The sequence below is a fragment of the Ammodytes marinus genome (assembly GCF_949987685.1).
Source record: "Ammodytes marinus genome assembly, chromosome: 16".
NCBI classification, from domain to species: Eukaryota; Metazoa; Chordata; class Actinopteri; order Uranoscopiformes; family Ammodytidae; genus Ammodytes; species Ammodytes marinus.
The window spans coordinates 27,450,086-27,461,633 of NC_137220.1; positions in this window are offsets into that span (position 1 = coordinate 27,450,086).

Below are 11,548 nucleotides of genomic sequence, written 5' to 3' on the forward strand. Positions count from 1 at the left end.
GTAAGCATGCTTGCCGCCCGTTGCCGCCCCCTCTTTCTTGATAGGTCGATGGCGCCGCTACGTCATACACTTGGGCGTGCCAGGGCCACATGAAAGCAATATGGCAGCTTCCTTGTTGCTTCTCTGCGCCAATGAGCAGCTTTCATAGGAATGAATGGGCGCCATTTTTCAATACGGTGTCCATTTCTTTATATGTCCATGACAGTAAGTTGCCTCTGCTGCTGTTTGTTTCCTGTCCATATTTCAAAAATCACACAGTATCACTCAGAACCCGTTGCTTCTTGAGCAAGGGCTTATTAGTAGCCTATCTTATTTAATAATGGAAGAAAAATATATTTTCATTAGTTAGTAGCTTTGCCATAACATATGTATGATGTATATGTCAGCTAGGCTACATGATACAACATTGAATGTGTCATGTTTTACAGATATGAGTGACCTGACGGACCACACTATCTGTTCCATCAGAGGAGACTGTTCACTGGGTGGGACAGGTGGTCTTCTTCAGGGCCCACCAGCAACAACTGGACAGTTACATACAAGTTATGGCTTTGCTTCTGTACACTTTATATTTCCATTTCACTGGCTATGAATAAACTGCTTTATTTTTAAGTATGGTTTTGGTCTTTTTAAAATGTAATGATACTGTTTTATAAGAAATCTTCAGAGAGATAAAGGGTTGAATTAAGAAACGTATAAGTCAATACATGTAGATCGGTCAGAAAACTAGTCCAACATCCTGACTATGAAAATGTGAGTTTCAAGTAATCCTTTACTACACGAAGCAAACAGTGACAGTTGGCAACACAATACATTTTTTAACAGTAAAACTTTATTATAAATGAGTGATCACAATACAAATGATACATTATCTACTAGATATTGAAAGGGTGTCAGATAATTTTCAGCTCTGACTAATTTTTTCTATACTTTTTTTTTTACAAAAGATAATGACTTTCCTGATACATTCCTTTCCTGCCTCGTTACTGTACATGTTTACATGTTACCTCAGCATGGCTTCACAACCAAAGCTTTTTCACTCCACTGGGTTGTAGATCATTCCCCAGTTTAACCTGTAGAGACATACATAAAACGTTGTATGTTACAAGTTAGGAGGTTTTTGCATAAATACTTAGCTCATATTCTGTTATTGACTGTGACATATTTAAACTGTATTTACCTGAGGATAATGTCAGGGAAACCAGAAATCTTGATGCAATTTTCACAGTTTTCAGCTCAGACTCCTGCCTGACCAGGTTCAGTTGTAAAGCTTTTGGTTTAGAAGTGGTAAGTGTGCTGACATTTGCTGTAGAAATGAAGCTAAACATGGTAACATCGATCTCCATGCTGCATTGGCCAAAAGTAAACAAAACTGACAGCTGGGCGTGTGCCATGCCCATATAGGTTGGTATAGAGTAAATGAGCAGGGCGGTGCATGCACGCCCATAGATCTGACCAGTCAGAGCAGACTAGGATTTTTGCAAAGGGGGGTAGATGTCAAAATCAACCTTTTGAGATAGAGAGCAGAAGAGGCTGGAAAAGGCGATGAAGAAATGGGTAATGGTAGAAAACTAATGGGTTTTTTGAACAATAAACCATGAAAACCTTTTCTAGTAGACCTCGGAAATACACATTTAAACCCGAGTTTTTGCATAATATGTCCCCTTTAATATATACTATTCACTGTTTTGCCTAAATTGCAAAGCAGCTGAGAAAGAGGCTGATGGCTGGATGGAGGATATAAGGACATGCAGCACATCTCAGGCTGAATTGAAAACAAGTTAAGATGCCTGGTACGCCCGTCACACAACTCCCTCAGGAGACTTGACAGCTGAAACCCGGAGAAATGATAGACTGATGCCAGATAAAAAAAAAGGCTATCCTACAAGAAGGATCCTTCACCCAGAAAAGAAAATCATTGGAGAAAATAGAAGAGATACATTTACTCTACAATCAGGAACATAAAACACCATGACTATTTCATAGAAAAGGAACTGTGGCTTGCATGTTGATATAAAAACAATAATGGCAACCATAATATAGAAAGTGGAAAAAAATAAAATGTATGGACATTCTAAGATGCAGAATCACCCACAACAATTGAAAGGCTTAAATTAAAAAGGCCATAGAAATTATTTAAATTTTTATAAATGTAATTTCTTCTTTAATTTTGGTCTTTGCCTTTCCCTGCGTTCTGAATCGCATACTTTCTACTATTTAGTATGGTAGAAAAAATATTTAGGATGTCCCGATTCTTGTGGCCAGATTTAGGATGGTTAGTACTCCGTCTACTACATACGGCCAAGATTTTTAGTGTTGAAAACAGCATCCTATTTGGGCGATTCTGACCCATAATCCAGTGCGCACGTGAAGTGACGTCACATCGACGGAGCCACCATATTAAAAAAAACAAACGGGGATGCGACGGATATAAAAGCAAGAGGCAAGATCAAGGCACGATGTTATGATGAAAAAAATAAGTGAAAGTATGTCCCAATTGTAGCATACTGCATCCTAGATTCTTTTTATCGTCAAATGTAGTATGTAGAATAGAAAAAAAGAAATAGTATGCGATTCGGAACGCAGGGATTGACTCTAAATGGTTTATAAATGATGACGTTTGGCCTTGAGTGAGGAGGGAAGAACCTTGTAAACATCATGAGTACATGGAGGAGTGTGGACATCAATCATCAGAGGAGTAAAGCAAAAAGGCAGATACACCTCAGGATGTTTGTCTACCATAACCCAAACCCTGTCATTTGACAGTGTGTATAGATCTCTTTTAAAGCAGACATTTTGACATTGGACTGAGGAAAAGCTCTGGTGTTAACATTAACAATGGCTCTGTCCTTATTCAATACCACAGCAAGCAGTTACAGTGTCCAGGGCCCTGCAACTGAAGGAGCTGAATGGAACTCAGCCAACATTCAATTGAATGGATGGATAGTAGAGGAGAGAAAGAACAGAGAGGAATGAAGGAGAGGTGTAGAAGTCTCTTTATTAAAGAGATCCTATTATAGGGGAAGGTGGGGTGATTTGTGCATTTTGGAAGTTGCAAAACCCCTTGTTTCTAGAAAACCGTGGAAGAAATTGGAAATGTGACCACATATTTAAGAAGAGCCGTCCATTTGACTCATCCTGTAAAGAAGGGAGACACAAGGAATAAGATATAAGCACGTTTAAGCTCAAAAAACTGTGTTTTGCCTTTCAAAGTAAAATTTCCATGATCAAGGTTTTTTGATTATTGTGTCTGAACAATTATAGACACGTTTGAAAACATTTGACACATGTTTTAGTGATTTGGTATGCTACACTTTGAGTCTATATAGTTAGCACAATGTCAACCCTAAATTGCTGCATCATGCCTATTATCCAAAATTCTGGGGATGGGGTGATTTGTGCGCAAGGGCCTGGGTGAGTTATAAGTAAGTAAGTAAGTAAAATGTATTTATAAAAGCACATTTATGACAGTTTGCACTGTCCAAAGTGCTGTACATAGTGCATTCAGTAGGTAAACAATGAAGGTACAATAACAATAACCAAAATAAAAGACGTAAAGCCCATACATCCACATAAACACAGATAGTAGTGCAGAGGTAAGATAGTTAATGGGGAGGAAACACCAGGGTGTACATATGGGTTTTGAGCCTTGATTTAAAGGCAGAAATGTAGGGGGAATCACATTTGTCAGGTGGCAGTTGGTTCCACAAGCACGGAGCAACTAGTGCAAAGTACATTTCTGAGAGTTGTGCCAGTGGCATGGCTGTATACGCTGGTCACCAAAAGAAAGTGATTGTCTACAGTAGCTCAGAAGAGAGTGACATCTCAATTCCACTTAACGACACCACTGATGAGAGTTCAGATGGCCAGAAAGATGATGATGGTGACTTAACTTTTTTTCCGAAAGCTATATTTCTTAAACAGTTTATTCCAGATCCAAAGTTTTTATTGCCAGGGATGCACAACATCCTGAAATATATGTACATATTTGAGTTGGAGACATAACTGTCAAGGCCTCACTTTAAAATCACTTTGAGTAAAAAGTTGCACAAATCACCCCACCTTCCCCTACTACTTTTCTGGTCTTAATGTCTTGTTAAAAACTGCTATAGAGCAACCTGACACGAATCACATCACAAAAAACTATGTAGATTTTCGGGACACTCTTCATCTTACCCTAGCCAGCACAGCAGTCTCTCTCTACACACTGCTTTGAGCTTCTCCGCCAAGTTCGGCTCGATCGGCTGCCATAGTTTTTAGTGCTCTGCATAGCCACCCCAGACGGTCAGCAGGGAATACGTCGAAATGCATGTACGTAATTATTTGATACTCTAGTATGGTTAAACATGACTATAAATCATTATAACAACGTTTATAGGTCATACAAGTCGAAAAGTATCATAGGTCCTCTTTAAGGGTGTATTCACACATGCCGTGTTTAGTTCGGTTGAAACAAACTCAGATGCACTTCTGCCTTCGGTGCGCATCTTTCAGGCAGGTGTGAATACAGCAATCTCACTCGGGTGCGGACCAAACAAACGCTCCGAGACCCAGCTGAAGAGGTAGTCTCGGTGCGTTTCCAAACGCACTCTGCTGCAGTTCGTTTGTGGTGTGAATTTGTTCGGACTCAATCCGACCCAAATGCAGGAAGCACTGTGCCTTTTTTTCTTTTCTTTTTTAATAAATGGCCGTCAGCTTCACATTGTGGGAAAGTGTTGTTGTCGCCATTGTTAGGACGATAAGTTGTGGTTTGACCGGGAGCCCAGAACAATATATTACATTTGATCGAGAGGACGCGTAAAAATGCTGAATGTGTTCAGCGATCACATGAAGGAGAGGGGAGCGTCTCCCGCACAGTGCCAACAGGTTCACGCTGCGCAAGAAGTGTGTGTTTTTATTTTGCTTCCCATGTACGGGACCGTCAATACTATCCCCGTGTCAGTTTGGACCTGAACTGCGCCGACCCAGCTGATACACAGCTTAATCAGCTGAGTGTCAGCTTGAGCCTATTCTTCTTGCGTGACGCGCATCCAGCACCAAAAATACAGTAACAATTATGTTTCACATCGTAGGCTACAAGCCACATAACGTGGCATTGACATAAGGCTACACATTATGACCATATGAAACAACAATAATTTGATGTTTTTCCTCTTTATTTATAGGTTAGATGTAGGCCCTTTTATTATTTTTAGCCCCATATTATATCAATGATATATATTTCGCAGTTTTAACTTCGTGCTTCCTGTTTCTCTCCACCCCAGAATGTCTGTCCAATGAATGAATGAACTCAGATCACGTGTGGTTTTGCTTCGTAATGCTGGTTCACTTGCAAAAGGGGCAATATGAAAGTGGACCACACCAAACAAAAAAAATCAACACTCTATTTGGTCTGGACCAAAGCAAGTGCACTAGCGGACTTTCCCAGTGTGAATACACCCTAAGGGTTTGTTTCATAACTGGTTTATCAAGCATTTGAGACTCAGTGAGACAAGGGCATGAAAATTCTGTCGAAAAACTGCATGTTAAACTAGATGAGTGGAAATCTGAGAGAAAAACAAAATGCAAAACATAACTAATAAGGCAGCCCAGCTCTTAATAATATCACGTGTGTGCAAACATTAAATGCTGGCTAGTTTATGTGATACGACAGGGGTTTTTAAATGAAAAAAAAATAAACTTAATGGGGTTAAAATCCCTCGAATAAAAAGGAATATGTTTTTTTTATGGGCAAGACTGAAATTGAAAAGGATTTTTTTTTTTGTTTATGTTTCGGGAGAACACATTCATATCATATCTATTGAAGTTAATCCTAAATGCCCAATGGGTCGAATGAGTAGCCTACATTAAGGAGTTTTTTTAAAGGATGCACTGAGGGTTAATGAAGGTCGTTCTTCATTTTTCGGTCTAGGTTCAGCCATGTGCAGGGAAGAGATTTAATGATAGTGATCTCTAAAATGTACCTTAATAACTGAGGGTTTAATAATTTTGTAAAGCTATATTTAGAAAGTATTGATATATTTATGTTGTTGTTCATTTATGTTCTAAGCACATTTCTGGCCTACAATGAAAGAAAACAACCAAAACAACAGCCGGTGAAATCGGTGAAGTGCATGCGGAAGAGTAAAGGCGAGACACGACTACGTATTAGTTCAGCGGATAAGCACAACAATTGTGTACTTTTTTAGAAAAGCATGACATTTCTACCATGGATAGGACATGCCATAAGGTTTATTTTCAGATGTGGAGGGATTTTACTATTTTTTAGATGGCTGCCATTCCGCTGGGTATAATGTTCATACTCTCATAATTTAAGAACCATCCAATGTAAACCCAATGTTTAAGGAAATGCATTTAGGTCAACATCAAAGCCATGTTGATTTTGATAACCCATGAGGATTCCTGTAGAGCCACCACCAGGCAAGACTTTGCATTTACATACAGAATTGTCTAGATTTTGGGCAATTGACGCACCGCTTCACCTCAGGAGGCGGAGCCTATTTTTTCGAAGAGACGCGACTCTCTGCTTTAACTGATAGAGAAATAATCTGTTGAGAGTCATACCAGCAGCATTCACTGTAGTTTCACGATTTCCCTGTTTGTCTCTTAAAATAAAACTTCCCCCAAGCGAACATTTGAGAAAAAAAGGCAACGAGGATTACTGTCGAAACTCAATATTAATCATATGCATCATAAAATGACATGAAACTACTTCATATTAATGGGAATTATCTATGAGAACTCTGTGTAGAAAGACAGGGCTTTTAGAAGCAGCAGCAGCTGAGGCGCTCCATGTGTGGCCGAAGACAGCGAGAGAGGCAGGAGTAACAGACGCAGACGCTCTCCAGAGGTAGACGCAGGATGTGTGTTTCAGGCCTGAGGCTTTAGATGTTTCGTTATTACGGCCCCAGTAGCAGACACCTGGGCTTTAGAAACTTAACACAAAGAATACAAATAATGTTTGAAGAGTCGTGTAAAACTGTTGTTGAACTGAGTTAAAGAAAAGACATGCAGTGTGGTTTTGCCCTCATGGCCCTTTGCTTGAGGCTGGGTGGTGGTAGGCCTATGTTGAGAAAGCAGCATCTATTCTTGACAAATATTAGTGTGGACTTTATGACCTTGGATCCGTGCTAGTTGGACCTGGGATGCCGGCAGGACACCTTCACTAAACTATAGCAGCAGTCGAGTTGACCTGCTGTTTTTACATTATAACCACATGCTCATAACAGTACACTTCCTCCCACAGCTGCACCTCCTTTCTTGGAGTGAGCACTTAACTCTGCACTTACTCCACTGGACAGGTTCAGCCAGGTGTTACCGTCAAGCTCTCGCTAAGAAAACCACAATAAAGATTAGCACAAAGCACAATTGGTGCTGAGTTTGTCTTATTATAATGCCAGCAGTGTCCAACCATCACCAGCAGCGTTGAGGGAAAAAGGAAGAAGAGAGTGACTCTGAAAACGTTTTGCCAGAAGCCTTTGAGGAGACAACTCTTTGCCTTTTTCCTCTGGGCTTTGTCTCTCCGACGGCATGCAGGAGAATCACATTTCTCATTGGTATCTCGGTGGATTCTTCTCCAGCCCTGCCACCTGCTTCAACACACCCACTGAATTTGATTAAGGTAAAAGATGAGGCTAATTGATTTTTGACTGAGTTACCAATGAAGCTAAGACAATGATCCAGTTAGGCCCAGTGTTAATTTCGTAGACTAAGACTATGACGATAAATATTCGTCAACAAACCTTTTTCACGCACGAAAACGAAATAAAAAGCCATATATGATGACGAAGACTGAGACGAATATAACTGACACTAGTCTACGAATAGGAACGAGACGAAACTGATAGGGCGGGACGAATGGAGAAGAGATCCAATCAGAACTGTGGGACAAGTTGGGAAGAAATCAAATCAGTGCAAAGCAGCGAATGCAACCCTGTGTCAGTGAAAATCGACGGGACAACTCGCCAGTGTGAGCGGGTGGATAGAGCCGACGTGCAGAAAAACTCTGCGGTTTGATGGACAAAATGATAGTCAGGGATATCCTGCCCGTTAACGTTGACTAGGGGAACGGCTAAGTTCCGCGATCTGTTTGTAGTAGGCTGTGTCTCGAGCTTGAATACACAGAGCCATGTTCCCAAACTGACTGTGCAACTATATAGGAAATTAAATGTGAAACTGCCGCCTCCCTCCGTTAGTTTCTGTTTTCACCCGAGTAAGTTACAATCAACTCCGACGCATGGACAGCGTTCAATTAAAACCTCTCATTTTATTATCAAAAAGGCTTTGATGCAAAAGAAGTCCGAACACCCACAGCGGCAGCAGTGTTGCTTAAAGGAAAGCGCAGTTGCTAAATTTTATCAGCGCGTAAGGTAACTGCATGCTGCTGCCCAAGGGCGGCCTTAACGATCTCGGGGCCCGTTTCAAGACCTAGTGTGGGGCCCCCCACTTATTTTTTAAATTTTCCTTATTTTCTTTTTTTTTATAAATAATGCTTGTGCTAAAAAAGAAAAAAGATTGTGGAATCCAGTTGGTTCATAGACGGATCATGAGATAATGGGCCCCCGGGCAAAGGCTCTTAAAGCCCCCCCTCCCCCTATCCAGTCAGGTACACTGAGATAGGGGTACATGTGAGATTATTACGAATGAAATAGAATACATGTTTTGTATTACAACCATTAAATCTGTGTCTGTATTGCATATTCAGACCTTAATACCATTCAATTAAGAAAAGCACTTAGTCGACAAAGTCCGCTGTAGATTTAGTCAACTAAAATCTGCTTATATTTAGTAGACTAAAACTAAAATATTTTAGATGATTTAAATAGGACTAAGACTAAATGGTGTGATATTCAAAAGACTAAGACTAAATCAGAATTTGCTGCCAAAAGTAACACTGGTTAGGCCCTTAGTGATCTGGCTGGTGTGTCTTTTCCCTCACATGTGCATTGTGGAGCATGTTGATAACATGTTATTATTTTAATGTTTATCATCAAATTATGTTTATGACGATGGTACGGTTTTGAAATGCAAGAAAAGAAGAAGATGGCAAACATTGTAAGCACAGGTTTACTAGCTCAATTTAGTGTTTCCTTGATCCACTATTCAGCTTTTGAATTGGTTTTCTTTATTATAGCTTCACGACTGAATGTGGCCTTATCTGAATACCACCTTCAGTTGTCCGCTGTACTTTTAGACTTACATTTGAACCAATTTTGCACCTGCATAAGACAGGAAGGGATTTTCTTTTGTCCTTTTTTTTCTTTACATACTGACTACTGTGAGTTGGTGCCATCATATGAAGTGTGAGTGACCTTCTCCCACGCTGCCTCCATGTGCTCATAACCAGGTGCACTTAACAGACGCAGCAGGAGGCCGGTTTGAGGATGAAGGGGATGATGGTTACCGTGGTGAGAGAAGGTTATCTGTCTCTCTGCCTCTCTATGATGGCAGGTGGCAAACACACGCTCACATAGTCAATCTTTCGCTCGCCGTTCATATCCATGCTGAACAAATTTGGAAAAGATTACTTTTCTCCCAGATGACATATTCTTCATAGTAACAATTCAGCATTTATGACACTGTCAGGGACAAGATGAACAGAAAGCACAAAGGCCTAATGCCTTTTTGCTGAAAAGTCCTGCTGGGTGCCCTTTGGAGGTATGTGTTCTTACACATCCCAACTATTTGGCACGTTAGTCTATATTTGATTTGGTTTATTTAATGTGTTTGTTTCAACAATGCTTGCAGGTGGTTTCATCTGGAGCCCAGCTGACCAGGTGAATGTCTGGTGAGCTTAAAAGATAGATTGATTGATTATTAAGAAATAGATGTTGTGTGTGTGTGTGTTTAATTTGTTGAACTATTTTGTACTGAACATATTCTAAAGTGTGTTTTAGGTAGAAGTCGCAACCTGCACTTTTTGTTTGTATTGTTCAATGCTCAAATCCAATGTCAAAAGAAATGACAGACTTTTTTAGCACTAATATAATACATAAAACGACAAGACTGCTTCATAAGAAGAAAAAAAAGTAATTCCCTCTATTTGAAATGTTCTTGTAAAGCATACACCAAGTTGTACTGCTCTGTCACTTGGTTTTCTTTGTTCTCCCTTCTGCTTCTTCATTGGCAGAGGGACTGAGGAAACTGTTCTCTGGATCCACAGTGGCCTTTGCAAGAGGTGCACTGGTCTCTGTTGAAGACTCAACGCCTTCTCAACCCCCCACCCCGCCGTTACAGTACAGTATGCTGTGGGGGCTGCGGTGCGCCCGTTGGCTGTGTGTCCGAACTGTGACACCTCCCCTCGCCGACACCTTTTCCCCCCTCCCAAATGTGCAAGTCTACGAGTTTTCTGGTCTTTGATGTTTTACTATGTCGCTTACTGTGCTGAGGTGTTTTTTTTCCTAATCCCACACTGCGCCCCCCCACCCCCCTAAAGGAGCCTAGTTTGGGAATTGCTGTCAGGATTGTACCAAAATGGCAGGCCAGAACCCAAGAGCACGACAACAAACAGTTCAGGTATAGCAACAAAGTTTAATGAGGAATCAAACCAGGTAGCGAGGCAACAAGTCCAAGAGGGGCAGGCAAAGGGATAATCCAGGATCCAAAAAGGATGGGTCAAAACACGAATAGGCAGGCAGGTAAACAGGCAGGAATTCAGAATTGGCTGGAGAGCAATGTAACACAAAGACAATCTGGCAGGGAACTGAGGGAATGAACCGGTATAAATACTGTGGGGCTAATAGCTGATGGGGAGCAGGTGAGTGTGGTTAGGCCAGGTGGAAGTAATCAGCAGGGAGTGCAGAGCAGGGGGGAGTGGCCGGGTCTGAAATGACAAGAGAGTTAATATGGGAACAGACAAGTGACAAAAAACTAAATTGTGGCTGAAGTAGTGACAGAACCCCCCCCTCTAGGGACGGCTCCTGACGTCCCACCAGGCTGATCAGGATGGTCCCTATGGAATGTGGTGATGAGGTCGGGGTCCAGGATGTGGCGAGCCGGGACCCACGAGCGCTCCTCAGGGCCATAACCCTCCCAATCAACCAAGTATTGGAAACCCCTTCCCCGTCGTCGCGACCTGATGAGACGATGAACCGAGTAGGCAGGCCCTCCATCAATGAGCTGGGGGGGCGGCGGGGGTCTGGAGGAGGGCTGGAGCTGGGACTCTTTAACGGGTTTGATCTTGGATACATGGAAGGTGGGATGGATCCTCATGGAGCGAGGAAGACGGAGACGGACTGCAGCAGGATTGATGACTTTATTGATGGAGAACGGACCCACAAACCTGGGAGCCAACTTCCTAGACTCCACCCGGAGCGGAAGGTCCCGTGTAGACAACCAAACCTTCTGACCCGGAGTGTAACCGGGTGCAGGGGTCCGACGGCGATTGGCATATCTCTGGTATCGATCGGACGAGCGCAGGAGAGCAGCACGGGCCCGCACCCAGGTGCGCCGACATCGCTGGACGAACGCCTGGACAGACGGGACACTGGCCTCTCGCTCCTGCTCAGGGAACAATGGAGGTTGATATCCTCGAGAGCACTGGAAGGGG